Below are 9,754 nucleotides of genomic sequence, written 5' to 3'. Positions count from 1 at the left end.
CTTCAAGAAAATTAGAGATACCAGGGGAACATTTCATGCAAAGATGGGCTTGATAAAGGACAGAAATGGTATGGACCTAACAGAAGCAGAAGATATTAAGAAGTGGTGGCAAGAATACAGAGAAGAACTGTAAAAAAAGATCTTCATGACCAAGATATGACCAAGATAATCATGATGGTGTGATCACTGACCTAGAGCCAGACATCCTGGAATGTGAAGTCAAGTGGGTTTTAGAAAGCATAACTATGAATAAAGCTAGTGGAGGTGATGAAATTCCAGTTGAGCTATTTCAAATCCTAAAAGATGATGCTGTGAAAGTGCTGCACTCAATATACCAGCAAATTTGGGAAACTCAGCAGTGGCCACAGGACTGGAAAAGGTCAGTTTTCATTCCAATCCCAAAGAAAGGCAATGGCAAAGAATGCTCAAACTACTGCACAATTGCACTCATCTCACATGCCAGTACTATTGCCTGGAAAATCCCATGGACAGAGGAGCCTGGTAGGCTACCATCCATGGGGTTGCAAAGAGTTGGACATGACTGACCGACTTCACTTTCACACCCTAGTAAAGTAATGCTCAAAATTCTCCAAGCCAGGCTTCAGCAATACATGAACTGTGAACTTCCAGATGTTCAAGCTGGTTTTAGAAAAGGCAGAGGAACCAGAGATTAAATTGCCAACATCTGCTGGATCATCGAAAAAGCAAGAGAGTTCCAGAAAAACATCTATTTCTCTTTTATTGACTATGCCAAAGCCTTTGACTGTGTGGATCACAATAAACTGTGGAAAATTCTGAAAGAGATGGGAATACCAGACCACCTGACCTGCCTCTTGAGAAATCTGTATGCAGGTCAGGAAACAACAGTTAGAACTGGACATGGAACAAAAGACTAGTTCCAAATAGGAAAAGGAGTACGTCAAGGCTGTGTATTGTCAGCCTGCTTATTTAACTTCTATGCAAAGTACATCATGCGAAATGCTGGGCTGGAGGAAGCACAAGCTGGAATCAAGATTGCCGAGATAAATGTCAATAACCTCAGATATGCAGATGACACCACACTTATGGTAGAAAGTGAAGAAAAACTAAAGAACCTCCTGATGAAAATGAAAGAGGAGAGTGAAAAAGTTGGCTTAAAGCTCAACATACAGAAAACTAAGATCATGGCATCTGATCACATCAGTTCAGTTCAGTTCAGTCTCTCAGTCGTGTCCGACTCTTTTCGACCCCATGAATCACAGCACGCCAGGCCTCCCTGTCCATCACCAACTCCCGGAGTTCACTCAGACGCACGTCCATCGAGTCAGTGATGCCATCCAGCCATTTCATCCTCTGTCGTCCCCTTCTCCTCCTGCCCCCAATCCCTCCCAGCATCAGAGTCTTTACCAATGAGTCAATTCTTCGCATGAGGTGGCCAAAGTACTGGAGTTTCAGCTTTAGCATCATTCCTTCCAAAGAAATCCCAGGGCTGACCTCCTTTAGAATGGACTGGTTGGATTTCCTTGCAGTCCAAGGGACTCTCAAGAGTCTTCTCCAACACCACAGTTCAAAAGCATCCATTCTTTGGCACTCAGCTTTCTTCATAGTCCAACTCTCACATCCATACATGACCACTGGAAAAACCATAGCCTTGACTAGACGGATCTTTGTTGGCAAAGTAATGTCTCTGCTTTTCAATATGCTATCTAGGTTGGTCATAACTTTCCTTCCAAGGAGTAAGTGTCTTTTAATTTCATGGCTGCAATCACCATCTGCATTGATTTTGGAGACCAAAAAGTAAAGTCTGACACTGTTTCCACTGTTTGCCCATCTATTTCCCATGAAGTGATGGGACCAGATGCCATGATCTTCGTTTTCTGAGTGTTGAGCTTTAAGCCAACGTTTTCACTCTCTTCTTTCACTTTTATCAAGAAGCTTTTTAGTTCCTCTTCACTTTCTGCCATAAGGGTGGTGTCATCTGCATATCTGAGCTTATTGATATTTCTGCGGGCAATCTTGATTTCAGCTTGTGATTCTTCCAGTCCACCGTTTCTCATGATGTACTCTGCATATAAGTTAAATAAGCAGGCTGACAATATACAGCCTTGATGTACTCCTTTTCCTATTTGGAACCAGTCTGTTGTTCCATGTCCAGTTCTAACTGTTGCTTCCTGACCTGCATACAGATTTCTCAAGAGGCAGGTCAGGTGGTCTGGTATTCCCATCTCTTTTAGAATTTTCCACAGATTATTGTGACCCACACAGTCAAAGGCTTTGGCATAGTCCATAAAGCAGACACTTCATGGCAAATAGATGGGGTAACAGTGGAAACAGTGTCAGACTTTATTTTTGGGGGGCTCCAAAATCACTGTAGATGGTGATTGCAGCCATGAAATTAAAAGACACTTACTCCTTGGAAGGAAAGTTATGACTAACCTAGATAGCATATTAAAAGGAAGAGACATTACTTTGCCAACAAAGGTTCGTCTAGTCAAGGCTATGGTTTTTCCAGTGGTCATGTATTGATAAGAGAGTTGGACTGTGAAGAAAGCTGAGCGTCAAAGAATTGATGCTTTTGAACTGTGGTGTTGGAGAAGACTCTTGAGAGTCCCTTGGACTGCAAGGAGATCCATCCAGTCCATTCTAAAGGAGATCAGTCCTGGGTGTTCATTGGAAGGACTAATCTAAAGCTGAAACTCCAGTACTTTGGCCACCTCATGCAAAGAGTTGACTCGTTGGAAAAGACTCTGATGCTGGGAGGGATTGGGGGCAAGAGGAGAAGGGGACGACAGAGGATGAAATGGCTGGATGGCATCACTGACTCGATGGACATGAGTCTCAGTGAACTCTGGGAGTTGGTGATGGACAGGGAGGCCTGGCGTGCTGCAATTCATGGGGTCGCAAAGATTCAGACATGACTGAGTGACTGAACGGAACTGAACTGAATGGAGAAACAGACATAGAGAGCAGACTTATGGATATGGGGAGAGCGGAGGAGAGGGTGAGAGGTATGGAGAGGGTAACATGGAAACTTACATTACCATATGTAAAATAGATAGCCAACGGGAATTTGCTTTATGTCTCGGGAAACTCAAACAGGGGCTCTGTATCAACCTAGAGGGGAGGGATGGGGAGGGAGATGGGACAGAGGTTCAAAAGTGAGGGAGATATGTATACCTATGGCTGCTTCATGTTGAGGTTCGACAGAAAACAAAATTCAGTAAAGCAATTATCCTTCAATTAAAAAATAAATTAAAAAAGGAAAAAAATTAGCAAATGCATAGGAAAAAACAGACAAAAAGAAAAAAAAAGCGGCTGGGAGAAATATCAATAACCTCAGATATGCAGATGACACCACCCTTAGGTCAGAAAGCAAAGAGGAACTAAAAAGCCTCTTGATGAAAGTGAAAGAGGTGAGTGAAAAAGTTGGATTAAAACTCAACATTCAAAAAGCGAAGATTATGGCATCAGTTCCCATGGGTTCATGGCAAATAGATGGGGAAACAATGGAAACAGTGACAGACTTTATTTTCTTGGGCTCCAAAATCACTGCAGATGGTGACTGCAGCCATGAAATTAAAAGATGCTGAAAGGTTGTTGCTGAACCATGAAAGATGCCAGAATTCTTGGCCTCCAGAGGATAAGAACTCAATCCAGAGTCGAGGCTTGATCGCTCAGAGCTTTTGTGTAATAAAGTTTTATTAAAGTATAAAAGAGATAGAGAAAGCTTCTGACACAGACATCGGAAGGTGGCAGAGAGAACACTCCCCTTGCTAGTGTTAGAAATGGAGTTATATACTTTTTAATTACTTATTACAGTGAATCAAAAGAATGTCTGGAGGTTGTAAAGACCTTACTAGACCCACTCCCATAATTTACGTTTTAAGATTACAGGATTAGCCAGAAGGTTTTTTCCAGAAACTGTCCTCAAGCAGGATACATCATTGTTATATAATCCTAAGGAATGTAGAGGGAAAAAACTTTGTCCTTTCCCCCTCCTTGAGAATTCCAGACACCTTTCTCCTTGGGGACCCCTGGACTTCTTATCAACCTGCCTAGAAATTGACTCTCTCAATGCTTGCTCCTTGGAAGAAAAGCTATGACCAATCTAGAAAGCATTTTAAAAAGCAGAGACATTACTTTGCCAACAAAGATCCACACAGTCAAAGCTATGGTTTTTCCAGCAGTCATGTATGGATGTGAGACTTAGACCATAAAGAAAGCTGAGCACCGAAAAACTGATGCTTTTGAAACGTGTTGTTGGAGAAGACTCTTGAGAGTCCCTTGGACTGCAAGGAGATCAGACCAGTCAATCCGAAAGGAAATCAACCCTGAATGTTCATTGGAAGGACTGAGGCTGAAGCTCCAATACTTTGGCCACTTGGTGCAAAAAACTGACTTATTGGAAAAGACCCTGATGCTGGGAAAGATTGAGGGGAGGAGAAGAAGGGGATGACAGAGGATGAGATGGTTGGATGGCATCACCGACTCGATGGACATGAGTTTGAGCAAGTTCCAGGAGTTGGTGATGGACAGGGAGGCCTGGCGTGCTGCAGTCCATGGGGCCAATGAGTTGGACGTGACTGAGCGACTGAAGTGAACTGACGGTTGTAAGTGCAGCCCTGACTGACAGCACACAGCATTGAGTCCCAAAGGCCAGACCACTCAGTGTGACCATAAATTAACGTAGCAATTAAATAGACAGGACAATGAGATTACTGAGATTGGAGAGAGTACAGAAAATACTCCAGATGACAAAAGACAAAACTCAAAAGGTGTTTAGGCATCTAGCTTTTTTAAAAAAAGTATTCTCAGTTCTGGTTGAAACTCTTGATAAAGCTTTCAAATTGTAGATAATATTGAAGAAATACTCATGAGTGTCTTAGATGAACAAAGAAAAGTTTATCTTTTTTTTTTTTTTTTAACAAAAGCTGGCTCTAGGGAAGTCTTAGATATAAAACAAATATCTTGTGATATATGAGTAATGGTTGGAGGATTTTGTGAATCCCATTAAACACAGGGTGTTTCTATAGACTCAGAAGAGTGTATTTTAAGTTCCAGTTCTTAATAAGTCCATTAGTCTTGGCAAACTGTTTAATTGTCTTGTCCTCTATTTTTTTTCTCAGTTGAGAAATGGAAATTCATTCAGTAACAGAGAATTTTGCTGGGCACTGAAAATACAAAATTGCCTAAGGTTTGGTCTTCTCCTCAAGAGTTTTGGTGAAAGGAGCAGCATATGAACAAGTGCGGTGCTGAGACATTTAAAGTAGGTGGATGAAAAACTAAAATATCCACAAACGTGATAAAATGCCAAGATGGAAACTTAGCAGAAGTATGCAAGTGTCATGTGAGAACTTTAGAATGCTTCTAAAGACATTAGACTCGGACAAATACAAAGACACCCACTGTCCTTGCTTTGGACAACTGAACGTCATAAGGATAATTTTCCTTATGTTAATACATTTATTATTAATATAACCTAATACAGTGCCACTAAAAAACAGTCTATTTTCCTAAAGACAATTAAGTTGATTCTTAAGTTCACATGTAACATAAGCAAAAATAACAGCCAGGGAAACCTGCAGGAAAAAAAAAAGGTGAGAAGAACTGCTTGCCCTGCTACATGTAAAATATACCATAAAGTCTTGTAATCCGATCAGTTTGGGAAAATGTACAGACAAGTGTTTCCTGTGTTTTCAACTTTTTTCAACTCCCTATGCTTTAGACCTACCGTCAGTGCAATGATTCTCTATTTGCTGAGTCTAAATTCTCGTTAAATCCATTTATTGTGTTCCTAGTTTATTTTTTCACCCGTTTTTTTCATTTAGTTCTCCCTATAGTGTCAACTTTCTGTTGAAATTTTCTAACATGTTTTTAATTCCTTGAATGTATACATCATAATTTCTGATAATCTTATTGCAAATGAGTACATTCAAGTATAATTTTTAAAAATTTAAATTTCGTAAGCTTTCAAGTATACAAGACAATACCACATCGTGCTTAGGGACACATACATAAGTAATGCAAATATAAAGAAATATATGGAATTAATAAATAGCTAATTCAGCATGATGATTATCTTTTAGTAAGAAAAGGAAGTTTGCTTTATTTTTTGTTGGGTGATGATAATATGGGTCTTTATTCTCCTTTTTTCATGCCTTAAGAGGTATTTTATAAAAAAGTCTACACATTTATGCATAAAATGTAAGGCAATAAAATCACGAAGTAGGATAAAAAAGCTGGAATGTGAGGATCGTTTGGCTGCTGTGTGGAGGCAAGAAATTGAAGCTGGAAGCTGGGAGAATAGTCTAAGTCTAGTACTCTTGCCTGGAAAATCCCATGGACGGAGGAGCCTGGTAGGCTGCAGTCCATGGGGTCGTGAAGAGTCAGACACAACTGAGCGACTTCACTTTCACTTTTCACTTTCACGCATTGGAGAAGGAAATGGCAACCCACTCCAGTGTTCTTGCCTGGAGAATCCCAGGGATGGCACAGCCTGGTGGGCTGCCATCTATGGGGTCGCACAGAGTCAGACACAACTGAAGCGACTTAGCAGCAGCAGCACCAGCATTTAATTCAGAATACTCTATTGTTGTGATTGTGGTGGTAGTTAAATCACTTATAAATCTAGTATGAATGTTAAATAACAAAGTGCTAAAATAGCTGTAAGAATTTGCTGATGGATACACAGATAAAAGAGATGAATTGTAACATTAAAGATACATGAAGGGAAGGGGAGAGTAAAAATGCAGAGCTATGACATGTGTGCTAAGTTGTCATCAACCTAAAACAGACTCTTATCAACTCGGGTTACGTAAGCCCTCACAGTAACCACAAAGCAAAAATCTACAGTAGATACACAAAATATAAAGAAAAACGAATGAGCATACCACTACAGAAAATCATCAGATCACAAAGCAAGACAGTAAGAGGGGAAGATATGAACAAAGGAATTACAAAACAACCAGAAAACAATGAACACAGTGGTAACAGTGAATCCATACCTATCCATTCTTACTGTAAGTGTAAATAGACTAAATTCTCTAATAAAAACAGTCTAGAGAGGCCACGTGGATTTTTTTTAAAAAAGACTCAACTATATGCTGTCTGCAATAGACTCACTTCAGCTTTAAGGAAACATGTAGACTGAAAATGAAGAGATGGAAAAAATATCCCACATAACTGGAAACCACAAGAAAGCAGAGGTAGCTATACATACATCAGGGAAAACAGACTGTAAACCAAATACTATAATAAGAACAAAGACGGTCTCCACATAATGATAAAGGGATCACTTCAACAATAGGCAATGGCGTTGGTAAATACCTATGTGCCCAGCATAGGGGCACCTAAATATATAAAGCGAGTATTAACAGACATGAAAGGAAAAACAGATGGCAATACAGTAATAGTGCAGAACTGTGATATCGCACTCTCCCCGGTAGAGAGATCATCCAGACAGAAAATCAGCAAGGAGACGCTGTCCTTAAAACATGTTGGACCAGCAGCAGAAGACTCTTTCCTCTCCAGTGCTCGTGGAGTGGTCTCCAGGAGAGAGCCTATGTTAGGCACAAAACAGGGCTTAATAAAGTTAAGAAAACTGAAAGACTATCAAGCATCTTTCTGACTACATTTTAGGAAACTAGAGTAGGAAGAAAACTGGAAAATTCACAAAGTAGAGATTAAACAACAAGCTCGTATATGACCAGCCCACAGTTAACATCATACTCAACTGAAAATGTGAAAACTTTCTCTCCAAGGTCAGGAACAAACAGGATGCCATTGTCACCACTTCTATTTAGCCTAGTACTGGAATCATTAGCCAGAGCAATGAGGCAAGGAAAAGAAATGAAAAGCATCCAAATTGGAAAAGTAAGGTTATCTGTGTTTGCAGATGGCATGTTATTATCTGTAAAATCCCAAGCATCCATCAACAGAAGACTGGACAAAGAAAATACGGTATACATAAATAAAAGCAAAAAATCGCGGACCTTGAGACAATACGGACGGACCTAGAGGGCATCACGCGAAGCGAATAAGTCAACCTCTGAGAGAAAGACAAACACTGTATGCTCTCGTGTGTGTGTGTGTGTGTGTGTGTGTGTGTGTGTGCGTGCGCGCGCGTGCGTGCTTGTGCGTGCTCAGTTGTATCCAACTCTTTGCAACCTTGCGAACTGAAGCCCATCAGTCTCCTCTGTCCATGGAATTTTCCAGGCACAAACCCTAGAGTGGGTTGCCATTTCGTCCTCTGGAGGATCTTTCTGACCCAGAGATCGAAACTGTGCCTCTTGCGTCTCCTGCTTGGGCAGGCGTAATCGTTACCACTGAGCCACCTGGGAAGCCCGTATGATCTCAGTGGGAATCCGAAAAGTCAAACTCATAGAGACAAGAGACTCTACTGGTGGTTATCAGAGATTGGGAGGAGGGAAAATTAAGAGATACAAGTCAAAGGATACAAACGCCTAGTTTCTATGAGCAATATGTTCTGATCTAATGTACGGCATGTGACTATGGTTGATAATATTGTGTTATATAACTGAGACTTGCTAAGAGTAGAACTTGTGTTCTCATTAAAGAAGTAAATATGTGAGGTGATGGGTGTGTTAATTAATTGGAGATCCTTTCACAATTCATATGTATTTCAAATCATCATGCTGTGCCCTTTAAATATTTTACAGTTTTGTCATTTAAATGTTCAGTCAGTTCATTTCATTCACTCAGTCATGTCCAACTCTTTGTGACCCCATAAATCACAGCACGTCAGGCCTCCCTGTACATCACCAACTCCCGGAGCTTATCCAAACTCATGTCCATCGACTTGGCGATGCCATCCAACCATCTCATCCTCTGTCATCCCCTTCTCCTCCTGCCCCCAATCCCTCCCAGCATCAGGGTCTTTTACAGTGAGTCAGCTCTTCACATCATGTGGCCAAAGTACTGGAGTTTCAGCTTCAGCATCAGTCCTTCCAAAGAACACCCAGGACTGATTCCTTTAGGATGGACTGGTTGGATATCCTTGCAGTCCAAGGGACTCTCAAGAGTCTTCTCCAACACCACAGTTCAAAAGCATCAATTCTTTATCACTCAGCTTTCTTCACAGTCCAACTCTCACATCCATACATGACCACTGGAAAAACCATAGCCTTGACTAGACGAACCTTTGTTGGCAAAGTAATATCTCTGCCTTTTAATATGCTATCTAGGTTGGTCATAACTTTGCTTCCAAGGAGTAAGTGTCTTTTAATTTCATGGCTGCAATCACCATCTACAGTGATTTTGGAGCCCCCAAAAATAAAGTCTGACACTGTTTCCACTGCATCCCCATCTATTTCCCGTGAAGTGATTGGACCAGATGCCATGATCTTCGTTTTCTGAATGTTGAGCTTTAAGCCAACTTTTTCACTCTCCTCTTTCACTTTAATCAACAGGCTTTTTAGTTCCTCTTCACTTTCTGCCGTAAGGGTGGTGTCATCTGCATATCTGAGGTTATTGATATTTCTCCTGGCAGTCTTGACTCCAGCTTGTGCTTCTTCTAGCCCAGCGTTTCTCATGGTGTACTCTCCATATAAGTTAAATAAGCAGGCTGACAATATACAGCCTTGACGTACTCTTTTTCCTATCTGGAACCTGTCTGTTGTTCCATGTCCAGTTCTAACTGTTGCTTCCTGACCTGCATACAGATTTCTCAAGAGGCAGGTCAGGTGGTCTGGTATTCCCATCTCTTGAAGAATTTTCCACAGTTTATTGTGATCCACACAGTCAAAGGCTTTGGCAT

This window comes from Bos indicus x Bos taurus, chromosome 8 (genome assembly GCF_003369695.1).
Source record: "Bos indicus x Bos taurus breed Angus x Brahman F1 hybrid chromosome 8, Bos_hybrid_MaternalHap_v2.0, whole genome shotgun sequence".
NCBI classification, from domain to species: domain Eukaryota; kingdom Metazoa; phylum Chordata; class Mammalia; order Artiodactyla; family Bovidae; genus Bos; species Bos indicus x Bos taurus.
The sequence above is the reverse complement of the archived record's forward strand: the minus strand, read 5'-3'. Positions refer to the sequence as shown.